General features: G+C 39.8%; 1 long non-coding RNA gene and 1 pseudogene across 2 annotated transcripts in view; one reads left to right on the top strand and one right to left on the bottom strand.

The window, feature by feature from the left end:
* The window catches only part of LOC145656171 (uncharacterized), a 119268-nt gene that overhangs the window by 59122 nt on the left and 37120 nt on the right, over positions 1 to 23026 (top strand). The window lies entirely within an intron of this gene.
* On the bottom strand, positions 9406 to 11241 carry LOC118241239 (inosine-5'-monophosphate dehydrogenase 1a-like; annotated as a pseudogene).

Raw genomic sequence — 23026 nt, 5'->3', positions numbered from 1 at the left:
ATCATGACTGAGAAACAATTCTCAGATATCATCAAGCTGATGCAAGAACTGGTGGAGGCTTTGGTGAATGCAAGACAGAGTCATGATGAGGAGATGGAAGAAATCAAGAAAAACATTGAGATAGCAAAGATTAAACGGGCTGAAGCTAAGGAGGCAAGCGACAGGGCCGAGGCTGCTTTCAATCTGGCTAATGAAAGATTAGCTGAGGACAGAAGGGCCTACCAGCAAGCAATGAAAGATTTGCCAAGTGGATGGGGCCTTTTTGGCCTGAAGCTAATATCAAGTATGTCAGAGCAAGCAATATCAATAGCCTGTGCGTTTGCAACAGAATTTCTTCCAGGACAAATTATCCAAACCTATCTCCAAGCGGACACTATTACACCAAAAGCCATAACACATGTGATCAAAAACTGAAAAGGCACTCCTGAAAGCCACAGAAACATGGCCACTGGAATGAAGAGTAACGTGGATGAAATGTTGGCAACAAGTAACATATTTTCTAAATCTATAACATTTCTACTAGTGGTTGAGAAAATGGAAGAACTTTGCAAAGGTAAGGAAATAAATTGGCCTGAGGTGTATGATCAGGAGAAGCAAACGGTAAAGTCTGATTACTTGGTGGGACTATTTCAGCAAGTCAGCAGAGATATACAGCAAGAAGCTGAATGCCCGATTAAATCCGAGGCACTAGGCATCTGTGACAAGGGTATCTCCACTTTAACAGAGCTAGGTAAATATGCTCCAGAGGGGAAATGTGATGATGCCAAAACAGAGGAGCTTATTAAAGCCATTGACGAACTGAATGTAAGGGCCATGGCCTTTTATTCCAAAAGCAAGTCTTTTACAAATCAGCCATCTTTCTTGACAGCACCCCCCGAGTCAAGTCAACAGCAAATCTATGACTCAGCAAATACAGATGTGGTCCAGATGCACTTAAAACAATCTCATCTACGTCTACAAATGGCTGAAACCCAGCTAAAAATTGCAAATGAACGGAACGAGAAGACTATGGACAACTTGGATCAGAAGAAAAAAGCTCTTGCTGAAATTGTGAGTGAGCTGAAACATTATAATCTCAAGGAGATCGACTTCAACAAGAGAATTGTGGTGCTAGCGAAAGGCCTGGAAATCATGGGGCAGGTGAAAGAACAGTGGGAGAAACTGGTGCACTTCTTTCAGATCATTTCAGACATTGTTAAGACCACTCTTAGTGAAAATCTTAAACATTTTAAGCAGACTGTTGAAATAGCTGTAGAGAACAACTACACCTACAGCATGTTTGTCAAAGACAAAATCTACACTAATGCTCTGAATGCTTCTGCCTACGCCTATTTGGTTAACATGATGTCTACCACTTACACTGAGGTGTCTGTCCAGTATCTGATGAACAATGTCAGTACTCTGGGAAGACTGATGACCATGGATCCAAACTCACCTCAGTTCCTTGCAGAGATTGACAAGTTAGGGAAGGAATGCGAATCTGCCCAAAATGGTATCAACAGCCTTGCAGCAAGAAACAGGAAGGAGTTTTACAACAGATGCGAGGAAAGAATAACTCAAATCAAGACAATCCTTACCCCAGCACTGGCCCCACTGAGTGAAAAGGACAATCTCAATCTGAAGAAGGCAATAGATGCAATGAAGGAACCAATTCAGAAGGTGGAGGAAGACAAACCAGCAACTGAGATGAAGGCTATAACTGAGGATGATGCTGACCAATATGCATAACTTCATAATTGTGCATTTAATAGTGCATTTTCCTATACTTTTCTTTTCTTTTTTCTGTCATTTTAATGTAGTATGTATACAGTATTACATTTGACAAAAACATGATTAGAAGGTTTGACCTAATTCCTGTCTGTTAATTTATTCTGAATAATCAATTTTGTTCTTTTGATTAAATTACTGCAGCATCATACTGTCTCGTATTGTTTTTCTTTGTGATTCAAAGAACTTTAAAATCCAAGAGGTAATATGTATGCCAAACAAACAAACAAAAAAACATTTCAGATTGCAGAGTAGCTATTACTAATTATTAGCTATTGCTCATCTCTTTTTCAGTAGAAAAAAGAAATTGGAGTTTAGATTTACTAAAGTGTAATGAGTGAACTAAAGCCATTAGATTTGAGTAAACTCACAATTCTTCACACATTAATTGTGTTGCACATTGAGTGTGAGTGCAGTGTGGTGAACAGAGGAATACAGGCTCAGTAAAGGAAGTAGCAGTTCTTAGCAGCTAGGGTGGTACTGATGGGCCCAACATCTTAGTAAAAACAAAGTCTGACACTTTACACAAAAAAGAAATCACAGACACTATGATTTCATTATTTCAAAACATTAGCTATAATGAATCATTTTAGTGAATTATTATGATTATTATGGCCCTAACCACACAACTAAGAGAATAAAGGACTGGCTTCAGGACAACTCTGTGAATGTTCTTGAGTGGCCTAGCCAGAGCCCAGACTTGAACCCAACTGAACATCTCTGGAGAGATCTGAAAATGGCTGTACCCCGGCGCGCCCCATCCAACCTGATGGAGCTTGAGAGGTTCTACAAAGAAGAATGGGAGAAACTGCCCAAAAATATGTGTGCCAAGCTTGTAGCATCATACTCAAAAAGATTTGAGGCTGTAATTGCTGCCCAAGGTGCTTCAACCAAGTATTGAGCAAAGGCTATGAATACTTATGTACATGTGATTTTTGGTTTTTTTATTTTTAATAAAGTTGCAAAAACTCCAAACAAAGATTTTTTCACTTTGTCATAATGGGGTATTGTGTGTAGGAGTTTGAGGGGAATTTTTTTTTTTTTAATCCAATTTGGAATAAGGCTGTAACATAACATAAAATGTGGAAAAAGTGAAGCGCTGTGTGTGTGTATATATATAAATATTTGTCATTTCACTTTTCTTGGGGATTAATTAGTCCAGAGGCCTATAAGAGCTTGTCAAGGAAAAAACGTGTGTATGGGTGCATGCATGTATATGTATATGTATATTAGGAACCAAGCATTAAACCATTAAGCTGCAATAAAACTGAGACACAATTGTCTTGGAGAAAAGAAAAACCATGTTCAGTTAGCACAGGCTGTATCAAAAGCCATAGAACCAGAGGACATTAAAATCATAATTCTCACCTTGCATAATCTCTCATGATTCAACTGTATATGTAAACAGATATGCATTGGTGTGTTGTAAGGTGTTCTGCCATTATCTGATGATATGTTTGCAGAAAGTGTGTTACATCTCTAGAGAGACAATTGCCTCCTGGCCTCTTTTTGGTGGAGAATGGAAAAAGATACACATATACACAGACCCGCGCACGCATGCACACACACACACGCACGCAGCATTAGTTTAGCTGCAGATGCAGTTACTGCATCAACACTTCTAACGTGACTGCCATGTGGCCTCTGCAAGTCCAACCCTCATCAACATGTGCTTCATGTATCTGGATCTCTTTTTATCTCATTCTTATTTTTTATGTCATTCTTTCTCTTTCTCTCTTATCCCTATAGGCTCTATTTGCTTTCTGCTAGCAAACAAGAGGTTAAAAAGACTATTTCCCTTTGTTTGTTTTATCATTTTTATTTTCATTGCAAAATCTGATGTGTGTGTAGTCTTAAATAGCGTCTCATATGGAAGGTAAACACATACTTTCAGAGTTAGACTGATTTGACTGAAACACTAATCAATATCTTAACATTGTTTAACTGCAAAAGTGTATAAATGGTTTTGATAACCACTGAAAAGATATGGAATGATGAAATGTATGTAGGGCCATTCTAATGTACTACTGACCAATCATTCTCTGCCTCAGGAAGTGTCCTTAATCTCTTATCCAACTCTCTGAGAAAAGGAGAGCGATAGAGAGAAACAGACAAAGAAATATGTAAATGTGCAAAGTAAATGTGTGTATCTTGCTTATGGTCAAAGAAAGAAATCTAATAATTCTGTACTAGACAAATGTGTGACAGATTTACTTAGAGAAGTAAAATAGTTTGAGGAGTTCAGAGTTTTAATAGTGTTGCAGAAGAACAACAAAAACATTGCCTGAATTTCAGAATCCCAGAAAACAGGCACAGAAAATTTGAGAGCAGACTGCTAAATTCAACTAAACAATCCAAAAGAGCAGGGGGAGCAGTGCCAGTACCAGACAGCGATGGCGCAGGTCGGGACACTCTCTATGATGCTGTTGCAGACCAGATCAGGATGACGGACATGCTGTCCTTCTTCAGTCTCCTCAGGAAGCAGAGCTTTCTTCACTAAGGAAAAAGTGCTCAGGGACCATGAGAGATTGTTTGTGATTTTAAGAGAGTGTATGTTCTCACTCTTCACTGTATGTATTAGGGTGTGAGGCATTTGCATCCTTCTGTAGTCCACAATCATCTCTTTTGTCTTTTTGACAACCAGAGAAAGGCATGTCTGGAGAGACTGTGACAAAGGCTTTGACTTCTTTAATTATTTCTGTATTGTTTTTCATGGTATAAATAAAATGTAAAAAGGCAAATCTAAAGCAAACATATGAATCTAATTAATCTAATTAAGGCTAAAGTGAAAAGAAAGCAAGCCCACAATAGTTTATTCTATTCTATTCTATTCTGTGTGATGACAATGGAATTGTCAACAAAACCAAAACTGTGATGTCATAATATCACTGACCATTGTCGTAATAGCTATTCTTATAATCTGCTTGACAAAGGTAAAATTGGTCAGTCTGTTGACAGAAATGGGAGGTTGCAGCAGCAAAATGCAGTTCTGCTGCTCTCACAGAAGATCTTCGAAGAAGAAGAAAACGAAGATTTTGTTGGACAGGAACACACAAAAAGCAATGAGTAGATTGCAACAAGAACTACCTGACAGAGTAGATACGAAGGAAATTAGAAAACGACACTGTGTTAAAATTGGAAAATTTGAGGAGGAATGTAGTGGGAAGGAGTTGGAGGAGAAGCAGAAGGAGACAAAAAATGAACAGAGTGAAAGATGGCACCTGAAGAGTGAAAGAGAGGATCTAGAGAGTGAAAGACAACACCTGAAGGGTGAAAGAGAGAATCTTGAGAGTGAAAGACAACACCTGAAGAGTGAAAGAGAGGATCTAGAGCGTGAAAGACAACACCTGAAGAGTGAAAGAGAGGCTCTAGAGAGAGAAAGACAACACCTGAAGGGTGAAAGAGAGAATCTTGAGAGTGAAAGACAACACCTGAAGAGTGAAAGAGAGGATCTAGAGCGTGAAAGACAACACCTGAAGAGTGAAAGAGAGGCTCTGGAGAGAGAAAGACAACACCTGAAGGGTGAAAGAGAGAATCTTGAGAGTGAAAGACAACACCTGAAGAGTGAAAGAGAGGCTCTAGAGAGTGAAAACCAAAACCCAAAGTGTGAAAGAAAGAACCTGAAGACGTTATGGGACAAAGTAGTGGGGAAGAAAACTAAGCAGCAGCGCATGGGAAGAGCCATGGCTGGGGAAGCTTTGTACTGCTCAATGGGACCACACACTTCCAAAGGAGGACCAGCTAAAGAAATCGGTAGTATGCAGAAAGGTTTCCCGAGCACATAAAAAGGCTATGATTACCAACTGGCCAAAGAGACAGACGCTGTGCTTGACTACATCAGAACTATGTTTATAACCAGTCAATATGAACTTCTACCAATCCATCCAAAACCTGATAAAGGAGACCTGAATGACGATACTACTGGAACTACAAAATTACTGGCACTACTACTATTTAGCATTCTGAAAAAATAAAAATGAAAAAGTCCTCATGTTCTTTAAAAAAAAAATAAATCAATAAAATGTAAAAAGCTCAAAAAGCTTTTTTAAACAATGGCAACTGTGTATTTGATTTACCTCGGAATGGGTGCAGCTGGTTCATGGCGTATGTGTTCGAGCTTTAGCCTCTGTATTTGGCATTTCAGTGCATCGAGCAGTTGAAACTATAGCAAGCAAAGGCAAAAGGAGCTGTGCGGTCGATGTTTGTGCAAGTGGTCTTCCACATAGTCCCATGCTGTGCTGGGTTTAGGGTGTGTTTGCAGGGAGAGCCCAGCGCTTACAGGCTAAGAGGATTACAGTGGAGCATTGCAGGGACTGTCAGATTACAGAGCGCGCGCGCGCGTGTGTGTGTGTGTGTGTTTTCTCTACACATTTGGAAGAGAGAAAACAGAGCTGTGATGTAGATGATAAAATTGTCCATGCTGTGCATGGTTCTAAAGAAAAGGATCTTTGTTATTCAATCCAATAAATTTCAAATTCAAATTTTCTGTTGAATGTGGACTATAGGATGGGAGGTGTCAACTGTTTGTGTGTGTGCGCGTGTGATTTAGACAGTTGAGAGAGTTGAGAGATAATGTCATGACAACGAACCAATTAAAATCAAAATTATTCACACTGTGTTGACAAGAGACACACACACAAACACACACAGAGAGAGAGAGAGAGAGAGAGAGAGAGAGAAAGAAACAAAAATAATCACAATCAGGGCTCACCAGATCTCTCAGAGTCTCTCTGACAGGCCCTAATCCACTCCGCCAATTGAAAAACAGAAACTAGCAGAGAGAATAGCAGTGTGGCAGTATATGAATGTGCCCCCAACAAATATATAATTCACACACACACACACACACACACACACACACACACACACACACACACACACATCTTTCACACTTACACATCCATACTCACATGTACACATGTATACACCATTGAACTACACACATCTATATTCACATGCACAAACAAACACCCCACACAAATGTTTGGTCTTTGTGCAAATTCACTTGGAGGTAGGCCAACATTCTAGATATAAAATATGTGACAATAAACATAGCCTCAGTACGTTTCTTTTCATGCATTTACATCTTGATCCACACAAACACTTTCACACTCCTTTGCCTCACACTCACAAACACAAGAAACACTCGGGTGGCCTTCGGTAGCAGGAGGGATGTCAGTGCACAAAACACTGACTTGAAATGTTTTTAACCCCCATTTCAATGAAGACCATCATACCTTGCAAGGTATACCATTCTTTCACTCTCCTGGACAACCTCAGGCTGTTCCTGGAACCAGCAAAGCCAGTGGTTTTGGCCTCTATCTGAAGCACAAAGGGGGTATGCAGGAGGCGTAGCGGAGCATGTCAGGAGGGTGGGCAGAGCCCTCTCCCAGCAGTGGCAGAGGAGAAAGGGCACATGGAGCACAGTGGCTACGGTTGACACCTGCAGGAGGCGACATGTGGGCAGGGCCAGTATGAGCCCACTTGGACCCATCTGCCACCACAGAAAACTCACCTGCTGTGTGTGTGTGTGTGTGTGTGTGTGTGTGTGTGTGTGTGTGTGTGTGTGTGCGTGTGTGGGTGTAGATTTGTTGACATTGTTCATGAGTCAGTGAATCATGTTTTTGGTGGATATCATGTTTTCAGCTCACAAATATTATAAATAATAATACAGGTAATAAAACAGGGAAGAAAGTAGATGTTAGCCGGTGCAGCATTTACTTAATTCATTATTTATCTTTTATGTTAGTGTGTAACTCTCATATTGTAGTCTCCTGAAAGACAGACAGAGGCAAATATAGGCAAAGATAGCATTCAACTGTTATTCAGGGATATCCCACCATTGGGAGTGGACGATTAGGGGTGCTGGAGTAGGAAGGTATTTGTAGTACATTCCTGTTGTAGGCCTTCCTATACTGTTTAACTGATTTCCATAACTGAAATACATTATAATGTTTAAAAGTTTAGAAACGTGAGCATAATACTCCAGAAGATGTAGCGTCCTGGTGTGTGAATGAGTAGTAATCTTTCTGAAACAATAAGTTTGATTTAATTCTCGTTTTCATTTCCTTGTGGATTGTATTATTTTATTTGAAACATTTGACTCAAAATAAAGAAATAGTGCAAAAATGTGAAAAGGCACTACAGGATGCATCTTGAATAAACGAAAACCTCGACCAGATGTTGTAAACTTAGAACAGTAATTATGTTCTAAGAATGTTGATAAAAAAGAACAGGAATTTACAATATATACATTTGCCTGCATAGTATCCCAAGTGTTCCATCGACTGCACTCTTCTGGATGAGGATCTCGGATGTTGTTCCTGGGATCTGCTGGAGCCACTCTCCCAGTTTGATGGTCATCGTCCCTAAACCCCTGGTGCTCTGATTGCTACCAGAGCCAGTGTTTCCTCTTCTTTTAGCGTCTCATGTTCCTTGTTGCTGATGTTGCTATCTCTTGCGATTGCTACATCCGTCACTATGACTCTTTTCTGCTGTTTATCCATCACTATTATGTCTGGTGGTTTAGCTATTACCATCTTTTAAACAATTTTCTGGTATACGATGTCTTATCAAAGATAACCCATCCACACTCTAAGAGCATCCACACCATCACCAATCAAATTCTTCGTCTGAGCAGCTGTCACTACTACACAGACATACACAGAGACAGAGCGAGAGAGAAGAAGGATGAAAGTGAACACAGCAACAAATGAAAAGAACCAAACACCATCAATTCTTACCTACCTCAACCCTCTCAGTTTACAGAACAAGCAAATGTGAGAACTGTGACTCACCATTCCCCCCACCACCTGGAGCTCAGGATACTTCTGTTTAATGTAGTTAATCATGCTGATCTGAAACACTGAGTTTCCCTGAGATGAGTCCTAAAACAATAGACACAGCCTTCAGAAAAAATTCACTATGTCCAATCACAGTCCTGTGTTACACAGCCTCATAGCAAAAATAGTTTGTCATTTGATTCAGGCACCATACTCAGGATGGAGACTAATCCCACTCCCTTTAGGACCTTAAGACCTACCAGCACCACCACGTCCACTCCTGCCTGCACGAACAGGACCAGCCGGTACTTGTCATCCTCACGGGTACCGATGGCAGCGCCACACAGCAGCTGTTTGCGGGAGTCTTTAGAGGCCAGAGGGTAGTCTCTGTTCTTCTTCAGATCAGTGCGAGCAATTATAGCCACCAGCTCATCACTGTCGTTCACAATGGGCAGTTTACCTGCAATCAACAAGCGTCCCCACGACCGACCCGTTACTCAGAGAAGAAGTGGAGAAGTGAAATTAACCTTTCAAAGTCCTTTAGAAGCAGTTTCACTTCTCAAGCTGAAAAGATGAAGAATCAGACCTTTTTTTGCTGTACTGCAGAATGTCATTGGCCTCTTTGAGTGAAACACCTGCTGGTGCAACCACTAAATCTTCCCTCTTTGACATTGCCGGGCAAATATCACAATAAATCACAAAAAGATGTGAGTTTAAAGAATGTGATTTTACGCGCACACACACACACACACATATATATATACACATTTTTTATTTTTATATATATATATATATATATATTGCCCTCTTACACACTGACACAGAAATATCACAATTTCATGATAGTTCTATTCCACCTATATTTTTAAGCATTGTATGTCATATGTGATTCATTTGTGTTTTTAAAAACCTTTTGTATATTGTATGTACAATCAAAGATGAATCAGAAACCTCCTCCAACAGCCGGTCATAGTCCTTCTCTGAGAGGAAGTCAATGTCTCGTGACGTCACGATTCCCACAAGCTTGCTGCCCATCTTGCCGGTTTCGGTGACAGGGATTCCAGAGAAGCCGTGTCGCACCTTGGCCTCAAACACATCTCCGACCGTGTGCTATGGACTCATCACCACCGGATCCGCGATGAAGCCCTGCTCGAATTTCTGCCATGACACCATATATTGCTCTGCTGATGAGAGGCCTCAGGGAAGTTTGTGTGTAAATCTGCGTGTTCAACGTGTTGTTCATTATATTCCTATTAAGACAATTCACTGAAAGTTTGACACCTTAACTTTCCGGACTTCATTTGCTTGGAACTCTGGGGTGCAATTGTGATGGATGATCCCAATACCGCCCATGAGCTGTAATACAAAATCACAGAAAGCTAAATGGAAAAGCAACAGGACTTCATGGTTTTGAGTGTGTGGGGGATACTCACAGCCATAGCGATGGCCATGGAGGATTCAGTCACAGTATCCATGGGAGAGGAAATAAGCGGCGTCTTCAGGGTTATCTTCCGGGTCAGAGCAGAGGTCAGATCCTGAATGACAGACGCAAATGGTAACAGAAAGGAACCAATCTTCTACAGAACAATTATCTTTGTTTATGTTCATGCTTGTATTTTCATACAGACTATGCATTGCACAAAGATAAGAACAGTTTGGGGTGTTACTTTGGACAGCTTTCACATATGCACACATCTCTGTCCCATTATTAATTTGACTTCAAGTGACTTGAATGTGCTCATTCAAAGCACAAATATTGCTGTTTTTATAAGCAGGGCATCAGTTTAACCTCCCTGTGGTAAGACAGACAAAAACATCCTACGTTCTCTCCCACATTCCAGCACACACACACACACACAAAATGTAACACCAAATTTAAATAACACAATATATACTATCCCATATCCATTACACATGGGAATTTTGGTTCGCTCCTCCCTCACACTGTCATACACACACACACACACACACCCCTCAGCCTCTCTGCCTGTGACAACACACCCTATGCACCTGGGATGCCAACACCACCTATTTTGCACATCTTATTTGTACTCCTTCATCCCTCTCTTACACTATGCCACACTCCACCCTCTGTTGTAGTCGTGTTCGCACTACATGGCAACTGACTCAGCTCCTCCATCTCACTGAAGGTAGAGGAGACCGCCAGCTCCCTAATTAATTAGGAAGATCCCGCCCCCTTCACTAAATCATTACTAGATGTGCTGTATTTACTGAAACACACACACTGGTAAGCCCTTATGGGGCATGTCAGGAAACCTGCTGAGCTGTTTTGGTGCATTTTGCAAAAGAACTCACCACTTCATCTGAGGTAAAGTCAATGAAGCCAGGCAGGATCAGAAAATCACTGAATCAAAGACCACAGAACAAACAAACAAAGAAAAACAAGCCAAATAAAAAAATATATACCAATTAGTTCACTGAGACATACATGCTACACTCTCACATTCTCATATCAGTTAGTGCATCATATACCAAATGACCGTGGGGAGTTCCACACACCCATGCTGATAGAACGAGGAGACATGACTGATGATTGCTCCCATAGCCACCTGCGACTAGCAGAAGCTCGGACACTTTGTGTGCATACATGTGAGGTCAATTTCAACTTCAAACTTCATGTCCCAGTAGCATGAATTGAACATACCTGCTTGATTTGCAGAGTTGAGCGCATATTCTGGAGTATGGAATAAGTTAATCTACCTAAGAGTATGTTGTCCAATGATGTCGTGTTAATGTTCTTAAGCTGGCGTCATGTCACAGCCTATCCATTAAAGTGGCATTAATGTCCCACCACTGCTTGAGAGGACACGGGAGACAGAGAGGCAGCCAAAGGAAGCCTAACTGTAAACAAAATAGAGCAGCGTATGCGAACATCCGTGTGTGAGAGAGAGAGCATCCCAGCAGTACGACAATCATAAGGCCACAGTTGAGAGTGTCCTCTAGTGTGGGATCTAGTGCAGATAAAGCCTCCATTACAGAGATTAAAGATGGCGGCCTAGTGGGCAGAAATAGACAGAGACCTCTTCTCAGCTAGATAGTGCCTAGGGATACATCTTCACATCTTTGATAACATAATCAAAGAAAGCTCTTTGCACTGCCCTACTTGAAAAGCAGAACAAGAGAGGTCATGATCTCCAATTCTGTCTATAGAAATCTATAGAGGCATTACTCATTATGTCATGACCCTGTTATCTATTAGAAACCCACAATTTATCTGAATTAATTATTCATAAATAAATTGTCAGCTTCATGTTCATTCAGATTTCAGTGGAGATCAGCAGGGGTCTATTACTGTGTATTATTATTCATAACACTGTGCCTGCAAACTGTGTGAACAGACACACACAGGTTATTTTCCAGTCCCTGAGTGCTTTTGTGGCACTGCTTGACAGTTGGTGGAGTGTTCCCTAAAAGAGCCTCTGAGCATGATGGATTCGGTAGTAGGAGTTTAGTGAGCAGAGAGGACGAAGACTTACGAGTGCAGGCCATGAACACCCCCCTCCAACTGAGCAGACATGGTCCTCTTCTCAAACTTCAGATCTCCAGGGTACATCATAGAGCTACACTCAACATAGAAAACGACATTACACACAAGCATTCACTCACACACAGCTTCCTCTCTTCCATTTTCTGCTGAAATTCCAAAGAACCCTTGATGCTATAAAAGATAAGAAAGACCATAAATAGAAATGTGTTTGTAGACAAAATATATCCTAGCATTTGTTCTGATGTTTTTCAGTGTACATGAAAAGGGAAATAGAATCATCTTAACTCACATCTTGTTTTTTCGGTAGATGAGTACTGCTGTTGAGCCTTCTTACACTGACAATGGTTTTATTTAAGCCCTATTTAGTAATTACACAACACTGAAAACATCACAGTAAAACAGCAGTATGACCAGCACTTAAGAGTAAATACCTGAGTGCTTTTCACTTGGCTTAGAAGATTTTAAAGCATGCATTAATGCTACATAAGACCATATTGGGGTATTTGAGAAAATCAACAGCGAAGCTAAAGGTCCAGAGATTATAAAGGTTACCATGAGAGTGATGCACATAATATGGGTTTTCCAAGAAACTAGTAAACCCAGCTGACATTTGCTAGACAGCAAACATTGGAGGTGTCTAGTGGACAGGAAATATCTACAATAAACCTTTTATATTTGTTTATCAGGGAGTGTGTATTCTCACAACAGTTCTGAGGAAAATTGCAAATAAATGAAAATCCAGGAAGTTGCCAACAAATTTGATTCTTTTCACTAAACAATGGTTTCTCAATTGCATGCATCTGCGTGCACAAGGAAAACAACTCCTAAATAGAAATAGCATTATCACATTAAATGATTGAAGGTATATGATCACAGGAAACAAAAGAAAGTCTGATTACCTTTAAACTAGGTTTAAATCCTTCAAGCAGACAACCTCAGAGCAATGGAAAACTGAGCCAAAAGCAAAAACTTTGGCCAAGTGGGAAAAGGCCATCCATAATTACAATTTTTTTCATTACACTAGCATAATGTTCTTAGTGGTTGCAGCCTATTCTGGTAACACCCTCATAGTTTTAGCAGGACAAACATTATAGAAGTATGGATAGACTTGCTTGGTGAATGTTTGTCTGAAAGTGTGCACGTATCTGTTGTTGAGAGGATCAAAGAAGGAGATCAGACCACTGTCCCAGTCCAGGAGCACTCTGATCTGCTGGAGAGTCTGCTTCATGGCAAGAGGCATCAGCCTCTCGTCTGACACTCCTATCCCATATTTACCCTTGTACTAACCCACTTGCCACAAGCCATGCTTTATGAGGTCCTCACAGACTCACAGAAAAAAAAGTGATACAGCCTATTAAAGAACGTCACATTTAAGTTACACGCTTTTTTTCTGTACTCGCACTTCCTCCAAATGTCTCATAGAATCAAATCATTTTCAACTTGCCATGAAGTGGATACAAATCAACAGAACGGCATAAAGAGAAACCACAACAACAAATGAATAAACAAAACAAGACTTTCCATGTTCAAATTGACATCTTTATTAGTTGGTAGTTGTTTAGTTGTTTTTATTTTTTGCTTTCTGCGGAATATGTAAGCACCTGTTTCCACTGAAATATAAACCACTAAACAGAACTAAAGTGCTAAAAGACATATGTGGAAAAGGAAAACATTACACAATCAAAAACAACCATATTTTGTGCATCTTAATAATTAATTAAATTTCAGTTCTAATTCAATGATTACATCCAACACATTCAATGATTACATCCAACCAAGACATACAGGTTTTGCCTGTTAGAACACAGGGGAATCTTTTTAGCAATATATATTGCTGACTGAACTGACTGGCATCTATTTAGTGCAAATATCATGGTCATTCCATAGAAAACTACAATAAACACAAGCTGCAGTACAAGATCTCATCATGCATCTTACTGAGATGTAATCTGATCTCCATGTACTGTTCAGAGGAACTCAAAGTCTTTGTCCAGCTCTTTGAAATTAAAATATTAAGTCACAAATAATGATTCCTATGAACATTAAACATATGTAACAAATGTGTCTTTTATTTGAATATATAGTGTTCTAGAGTTAAGGCACTCTCAGTAGAAGTATTCTCTCATAATGAATGAGACTACTGTTTGCGAAGGCAGGAAAGCCTCTCTCAGTGAGCTTGAAGGTGAATATGTGGACATGTGTATGACATAGAAGCCCATGCTCTGTGTCAGGCCTGTATTGCTATGACCCTCTGTGGAGGCTCTACTTCACAATGAAGGGGATTAGCGCTTTTGCCCAGTACCCACTGGAGAAGGTCCTCTCCAAGAGCAGCTCCCTTCTCTGGGCTCCACACCCACACATACACACACACACACACACACACACACGCACAGGGCCCACATCACACATGCACATATACACCAGTGACCCAGCAGAGTCCCTGATTGAAAGCCCACAAAGCCCAGAAGAAGCTTATAGGAGCAAAAGCTTCTAAGTAAGCAGGAAGAAGCTGCTGAATAGGACAAACACCACCTCTGCTCAGCATATCTGATTGGGGGAAATTTGTGTGAGTTCCTCAGAAGCAACATTTAAAAAAAATAACAGGCACATTGAAAGGAGAAACAGTAATTTCCATAAACTGTAAGAAACAGGTAAACTGGGGTTGGCAAGAGAAGAGGTTAAGAAAGGTCTGCTTGTGTGTGCACATGTGTGCATGCATACCAGCTTGTTCAATATTATTTTTCATTTTTATCACATACTGAAAGTTGCCTAGGTGCTCTGCTACATCAGTCACCATTCCAGAGGCCTTGATCCTGAAAGAACATGCAGGAATGGATGTTGGCAGATTCCATGTGCTGAATGTACACATAGAATTAACAGATACAGAATATATCCTCCTACAAGAGAGGTTTATTGGTAGCTACAAATACATAAAACAGTTTAGTCAAAGTGCTTCCAAAAAAGATCTTATAGCAACTTTAATGATAAAGCATACCAGACTTCACAAGTATTTTTGTTGCATAATTATCTCTGACTCACCCACTAGAGGGCACAACATCCCTATTTAGTCATTTAGTGGTAGTGAATGGCCTGGGCCAATTAAAATTAGACTAACCTTAGCCTTCTATGTTTTATTAAGTTATCCTCTCTTCATTATGTTACACCTACATGATTCAATTATTTCTCCAATTCCCACAATGCCTTAGACTCAACCGTCACACTAATCCTTTAAGGTAGAAGTTCTCCTATTGATTAGTTGTCAGCCTTAGTCAGCTTTATGATTGTATAAGAGACATTAAATTTAAATTATTCAATTGTTTAGTTATTGCAATTAATTTGTTTAAAAAATGTTACAATGGTGTAATAGTCAGCAAATATATCTATGTGTAAGGATATAGGCATGCAAATTTTGATACAAGGTTTCTTATTTATGCATTTTTGATGATGATTATACTACTGCAGCGCTTTGTGATGCTAATTAGACTACTGAAGTGCTGTGTGATGCCAGCTAGACTACTGCAGAACTGTGTGATGCTGATTAGGCTAATACAGTGCTGTGCGATGTTGATTGGACTGCTGCAGTGTTGTTCTTTATGGGCTTCCTGTCTGTGGGTTAAAGAAGCTGCAGAACATTCAGAAAATGGCTGCTGGAGTTCTTACACACACCAGCTTAAGGGAACATATAACTACTACACTCAAACATTTACACTGGGTTCCTGTTCATGGCTGTGTGCAGTACAAAATCCTTCTCTTGGTTTTTGCCCTCATGGTCTGACCTGTCCATCCCTTTCTGGTGTTCCTCATATGTCTTTTCCTTCACTCTGTCTCCATCCCTCTGACACTCATCTGCTCTCTGTCGCTCACGTCACACTCTGCACTATTGGCGTTTCTGGAGCTGCAGACCCAAGGCTTCTTCCTCCAGCTGCTCATTTACAAGAATTTCATAACTCATCTCTTTGTCTGAGATCATTTCAACCTTTAATTGGTTACTATAGTATGCACTTGCATCAATATTATGTCTATTTTTTTTAACCAGTTTTACTCCCTCCTGTTATCTTATTTATATATTTGAAGCTTCTTTATATTTTATTTGACCTTTTTTATATTGTATGATCTTGTAAAGTGCCATTGGGTAACAAGAAATGCACGTAATTTCTTAATTAGAATAAAATTCTTCTTCTTCTTCTTCTTCTTCTTCTTATTATTATTATTATTATTATTATCAAACAGTGTATTGATCATCCTTTCAAAGGTTGCTGGTGTTACTTTTGGGCTATTATTATCAAATTTAGAATGGTGCGTTTTGCCTGGAATTAGTTTCTTTTGTATTGAGCAACCTAATGGAAAAAGTTGTTCTTGAGCAGATAATCTACTATTTTTCACTTAATGAATCGTTGATTTCAAGCATGCCTATAAAGCAGATCATTCTACGTGCACAGCACTGACAAAAATGATCGACAAGATATTTTTACAAGAAAATGATGGTCGGAATCGTATTACTTGACTTTACTGTGGCATTTGTTATTAACAAAACAAAGTATATATGGGTTTAGTCTATGGTAAAACAGCAGTTTCTCCTCCCCTAGATGCTTTCATTGTGGTGTTTCCCAGGGGAGCTGTCAGGAAAGAGCTGTCTAAGTTCTGGTTAGCTGAGAATGAATCTGCAAGCCTCACACTGCCCTGTCAGTAAGGAGAGCGAGCATGCCTCTCTCATGGCTCAGAGCTCAGGAGAGGCTGGCCTGTGGTCTAATGGGCGTCTTTAGGAATATCTGTGATAGTAAACACAATATAAATTATGCGAGAGCTCAACATAGTCACACTGCCAGGCAGGTTAGTTAAACCAAAACCCAAAACAGGTGCAGCGTGCAGATCTGTATTGTCTTGGTCACCACAGTATGGAACAAGTTACCAACTATGATCATGGGAGTACACAGTTTTGTTGGTGGAGCCCAGGAAGAGCAGCTGCTACCTCAGCTAATGGGGATCCAAATAAAGACACGAAAAACAAAGACATTTCAGTAGTTATAGGAAGTAAAGCTGTTCTGTAGAATTCAGAATTACAACTCAGACTGCATATTTTTGCAGGACACAGTTATATTGCTTTGCTGACAAACATGAAAGGATGATATAAAAGTTGTTGTTTTGGAGCAGAACAGCATCTAGTCTGGTAGGCTACTACTTCAACTACTCACTTCTTCAAGAGGTATCCACAGTACTTCAGGTACAAACCGTTCTATTCTATCCTCTACAGATTTCTGTGAGTTTATGTTTGCATAATATGAATTTCTGTTTACATTCATCAACTTTTTTATGAAATATACTGTATAGTGAATTTCTTGAAGTCTACACCATAATGAAGTTTATGAAAAAACAATGTTTATGAAAAAAAGCATTTAAATGCTCCTCAATCAAAGAGTATTAATTTTGTAAAATGGTGGGTAGTTAAAATAGTATTATTTTCTGCTTTCTACTAATTTTACTTCACTTGTTGTGAAGGAAAAAAAAAACTACTAAGCAACCACATGTAACTTATGATGTGTTCTAATCTGAAATTGTTTAGTGGATGAAACACTGCAGGTGCTGTTGTTGTTAGTGCTAACTGCTTTATAGTACAGAAATAATAAATGCTGAATCTCCTGATTGTCTTATTATGGCTTTATGTTATACAAATTTTCTGCCTTACTCTATTTTAGGGAAAACAATGGCGCTGTCAAAGCTCAACCAAGCTACTAAGAGTTTCACCAAAGCACAGGATTACAGAAATGACATCATGCTGCTGATGCAGCCCTATGCTAACTGGGAGCAGTATCTATTGCCGGCACCCGTCTCCATCGATTTACTGGCTCAGCTGGTACGCATTTCTGCTGCAGATGACTTCTCCATCAATAAAAATCCACCAAAAGACGGGTTCAAATTCATCAGATACCCCAATTCTTTTAGGGCCTGCCTCTTTCAAGTATGTAATGGTTGCTGGCAAGCCTTTAATGTTGCTCACAAGAACATGGACCAAATTCGTATGTACACCGGACAGGTTCCAGAGTACATCAAAAACTCAGTTGGGCTCATAATACAGGAGGATGATGGTCTTGTCCAAGCCTTCTTACCAGCTGAGCTTCAGAACATTGCGCACATATCATCAGAATGCTTAAACCTGGCCATCATGACTGAGAAACAATTCTCAGATATCATCAAGCTGATGCAAGAACTGGTGGAGGCTTTGGTGAATGCAAGACAGAGTCATGATGAGGAGATGGAAGAAATCAAGAAAAACATTGAGATAGCAAAGATTAAACGGGCTGAAGCTAAGGAGGCAAGCGACAGGGCCGAGGCTGCTTTCAATCTGGCTAATGAAAGATTAGCTGAGGACAGAAGGGCCTACCAGCAAGCAATGAAAGATTTGCCAAGTGGATGGGGCCTTTTTGGCCTGAAGCTAATATCAAGTATGTCAGAGCAAGCAATATCAATAGCCTGTGCGTTTGCAACAGAATTTCTTCCAGGACAAATTATCCAAACCTATCTCCAAGCGGACACTATTACACCAAAAGCCATAACACATGTGATCAAAAACTTAAAAGGCACTCCTGAAAGCCACAGAAACATGGCCACTGGAATGAAGAGTAACGTGGATGAAATGTTGGCAACAAGTAACATATTTTCTAAATCTATAACATTTCTACTAGTGGTTGAGAAAATGGAAGAACTTTGCAAAGGTAAGGAAATAAATTGGCCTGAGGTGTATGATCAGGAGAAGCAAACGGTAAAGTCTGATTACTTGGTGGGACTATTTCAGCAAGTCAGCAGAGATATACAGCAAGAAGCTGAATGCCCGATTAAATCCGAGGCACTAGGCATCTGTGACAAGGGTATCTCCACTTTAACAGAGCTAGGTAAATATGCTCCAGAGGGGAAATGTGATGATGCCAAAACAGAGGAGCTTATTAAAGCCATTGACGAACTGAATGTAAGGGCCATGGCCTTTTATTCCAAAAGCAAGTCTTTTACAAATCAGCCATCTTTCTTGACAGCACCCCCCAAGTCAAGTCAACAGCAAATCTATGACTCAGCAAATACAGATGTGGTCCAGATGCACTTAAGACAATCTCATCTACGTCTACAAATGGCTGAAACCCAGCTAGAAATTGCAAATGAACGGAACGAGAAGTCTATGGACAACTTGGATCAGAAGAAAAAAGCTCTTGCTGAAATTGTGAGTGAGCTGAAACATTATAATCTCAAGGAGATCGACTTCAACAAGAGAATTGTGGTGCTAGCGAAAGGCCTGGAAATCATGGGGCAGGTGAAAGAACAGTGGGAGAAACTGGTGCACTTCTTTCAGATCATTTCAAACATTGTTAAGACCACTCTTAGTGAAAATCTTAAACATTTTAAGCAGACTGTTGAAATAGCTGTAGAGAACAACTACACCTACAGCATGTTTGTCAAAGACAAAATCTACACTAATGCTCTGAATGCTTCTGCCTACGCCTATTTGGTTAACATGATGTCTACCACTTACACTGAGGTGTCTGTCCAGTACCTGATGAACAATGTCAGTACTCTGGGAAGACTGATGACCATGGATCCAAACTCACCTCAGTTCCTTGCAGAGATTGACAAGTTAGGGAAGGAATGCGAATCTGCCCAAAATGGTATCAACAGCCTTGCAGCAAGAAACAGGAAGGAGTTTTACAACAGATGCGAGGAAAGAATAACTCAAATCAAGACAATCCTTACCCCAGCACTGGCCCCACTGAGTGAAAAGGACAATCTCAATCTGAAGAAGGCAATAGATGCAATGAAGGAACCAATTCAGAAGGTGGAGGAAGACAAACCAGCAACTGAGATGAAGGCTATAACTGAGGATGATGCTGACCAATATGCATAACTTCATAATTGTGCATTTAATAGTGCATTTTCCTATACTTTTCTTTTCTTTTTTCTGTCATTTTAATGTAGTATGTATACAGTATTACATTTGACAAAAACATGATTAGAAGGTTTGACCTAATTCCTGTCTGTTAATTTATTCTGAATAATCAATTTTGTTCTTTTGATTAAATTACTGCAGCATCATACTGTCTCGTATTGTTTTTCTTTGTGATTCAAAGAACTTTAAAATCCAAGAGGTAATATGTATGCCAAACAAACAAACAAAAAAACATTTCAGATTGCAGAGTAGCTATTACTAATTATTAGCTATTGCTCATCTCTTTTTCAGTAGAAAAAAGAAATTGGAGTTTAGATTTACTAAAGTGTAATGAGTGAACTAAAGCCATTAGATTTTAGTAAACTCACAATTCTTCACACATTAATTGTGTTGCACATTGAGTGTGAGTGCAGTGTGGTGAACAGAGGAATACAGGCTCAGTAAAGGAAGTAGCAGTTCTTAGCAGCTAGGGTGGTACTGATGGGCCCAACATCTTAGTAAAAACAAAGTCTGACACTTTACACAAAAAAGAAATCACAGACACTATGATTTCATTATTTCAAAACATTAGCTATAATGAATCATTTTAGTGAATTATTATGATTATGAATTATGACTGCTCAAGTAAGGACATCCATGTATGCAAACAAAGCCATTATAATAAACACTCTCTCTCTCTCTCTCTCTCTCTCTCTCTCTATATATATATATATATATATATATATATATATATATATATATATATATATACAGTGCATCCAGAAAGTATTCACAGTGCTTCACTTTTTCCACATTTTGTTATGTTTCAGCCTTATTCCAAATTGGATTAAATTATTTTTTCCCCCTCAAAATTCTACACACAATACCCCATAATGACAAAGTAAAAAAAGTTTGTTTGGAATTGTAACAAATTTATTAAAAATAAAAAAAACAAAAAAATCACATGCACATAAGTATACACAGCCTTTACCATGACACTCAAAATTGAGCTCAGGTGCATCTTGTTTCCACTGATCATCCTTCAGTTGTTTCAACAACTTGATTGGAGTCCACCTGTGGTAAATCCAGTTGATTGGACATGCTTTGTAAAGGCACACACCTGTCTATATAAGGTCCCATAGTTGACAGTACATGTCAGAGCACAAACCAAGCCATGAAGTCCAAGGAATTGTTTGTAGACCACTGAGACAGGATTGTATTGAGGCACAGATCGGGGGAAGGGTACAGAAAAATTTCTGCAGCATTGAAGGTCCCAATGAGCACAGTGGCTTCCATCATCCATAAATGGAAGAAGTTTGGAACCACCAGGACTCTTCCTAGAGCTGGCCGCCCAGCCAATCTGAGTGATCGGGGTAGAAGGGCCTTAGTCAGGGAGGTGACCAAGAACCCAAGGGTCACTCTGACAGAGCTTTAGCATTGCTCTGTGGAGAGAGGAGAACCTTCCAGAAGGACAACCATTCCTGCAGCACTCCACCAATCAGGCCTGTATGGTAGAGTGGCCAGACGGAAGCCACTCCTCAGTAAAAGGCATAAGACAGCCTGCTTGGAGTTTGCCAAAAGGCACCTGAAGGACTCTCAGACCATGAGAAACAAAATTCTCTGGTCTGATGAAACAAAGATTCAACTCTTTGGCCTGAATGCCAAGCGTCATGTCTGGAGGAAACCAGGCACCGCTCAGCACCTGGCCAATACCATCCCTACAGTGAAGCATGCTGGTGGCAGCATCATGCTGTGGGGTTGTTTTTTGGCAGCAGGAACTGGGAGACTAGTCAGGGAAAGATGAATGCAGCAACATACAGAGACATCCTTGAAGAAAACCTGCTCCAGAGTGCTCTGGACCAGGGTGAAGGTTCACCCAACAGTACAATGGCCCTAACCACACAACTAAGATAATAAAGGACTGGCTTCAGGACAACTCTGTGAATGTTCTTGAGTGGCCTAGCCAGAGCCCAGACTTGAACCCAACTGAACATCTCTGGAGAGATCTGAAAATGGCTGTACCCCGGCGCGCCCCATCCAACCTGATGGAGCTTGAGAGGTTCTACAAAGAAAAATGGGAGAAACTGCCCAAAAATATGTGTGCCAAGCTTGTAGCATCATACTCAAAAAGATTTGAGGCTGTAATTGCTGCCCAAGGTGCTTCAACCAAGTATTGAGCAAAGGCTATGAATACTTATGTACATGTGATTTTTGTTTTTTTTATTTTTAATAAAGTTGCAAAAACTCCAAACAAAGATTTTTTCACTTTGTCATAATGGGGTATTGTGTGTAGGAGTTTGAGGGGAATTATTTTTTTTTTAATCCAATTTGGAATAAGGCTGTAACATAACATAAAATGTGGAAAAAGTGAAGCGCTGTGTGTGTGTGTATATATATAAATATTTGTCATTTCACTTTTCTTGGGGATTAATTAGTCCAGAGGCCTATAAGAGCTTGTCAAGGAAAAAACGTGTGTATGGGTGCATGCATGTATATGTATATGTATATTAGGAACCAAGCATTAAACCATTAAGCTGCAATAAAACTGAGACACAATTGTCTTGGAGAAAAGAAAAACCATGTTCAGTTAGCACAGGCTGTATCAAAAGCCATAGAACCAGAGGACATTAAAATCATAATTCTCACCTTGCATAATCTCTCATGATTCAACTGTATATGTAAACAGATATGCATTGGTGTGTTGTAAGGTGTTCTGCCATTATCTGATGATATGTTTGCAGAAAGTGTGTTACATCTCTAGAGAGACAATTGCCTCCTGGCCTCTTTTTGGTGGAGAATGGAAAAAGATACACATATACACAGACCCGCGCACGCATGCACACACACACACGCACGCAGCATTAGTTTAGCTGCAGATGCAGTTACTGCATCAACACTTCTAACGTGACTGCCATGTGGCCTCTGCAAGTCCAACCCTCATCAACATGTGCTTCATGTATCTGGATCTCTTTTTATCTCATTCTTATTTTTTATGTCATTCTTTCTCTTTCTCTCTTATCCCTATATGCTCTATTTGCTTTCTGCTAGCAAACAAGAGGTTAA

The sequence above is a fragment of the Electrophorus electricus genome, unplaced genomic scaffold, assembly GCF_041902795.1.
Source record: "Electrophorus electricus isolate QZ-2024a unplaced genomic scaffold, ASM4190279v1 Scaffold53, whole genome shotgun sequence".
Lineage (NCBI taxonomy): Eukaryota > Metazoa > Chordata > Actinopteri > Gymnotiformes > Gymnotidae > Electrophorus > Electrophorus electricus.
This window is presented reverse-complemented; position numbering and strand designations above follow the sequence as displayed.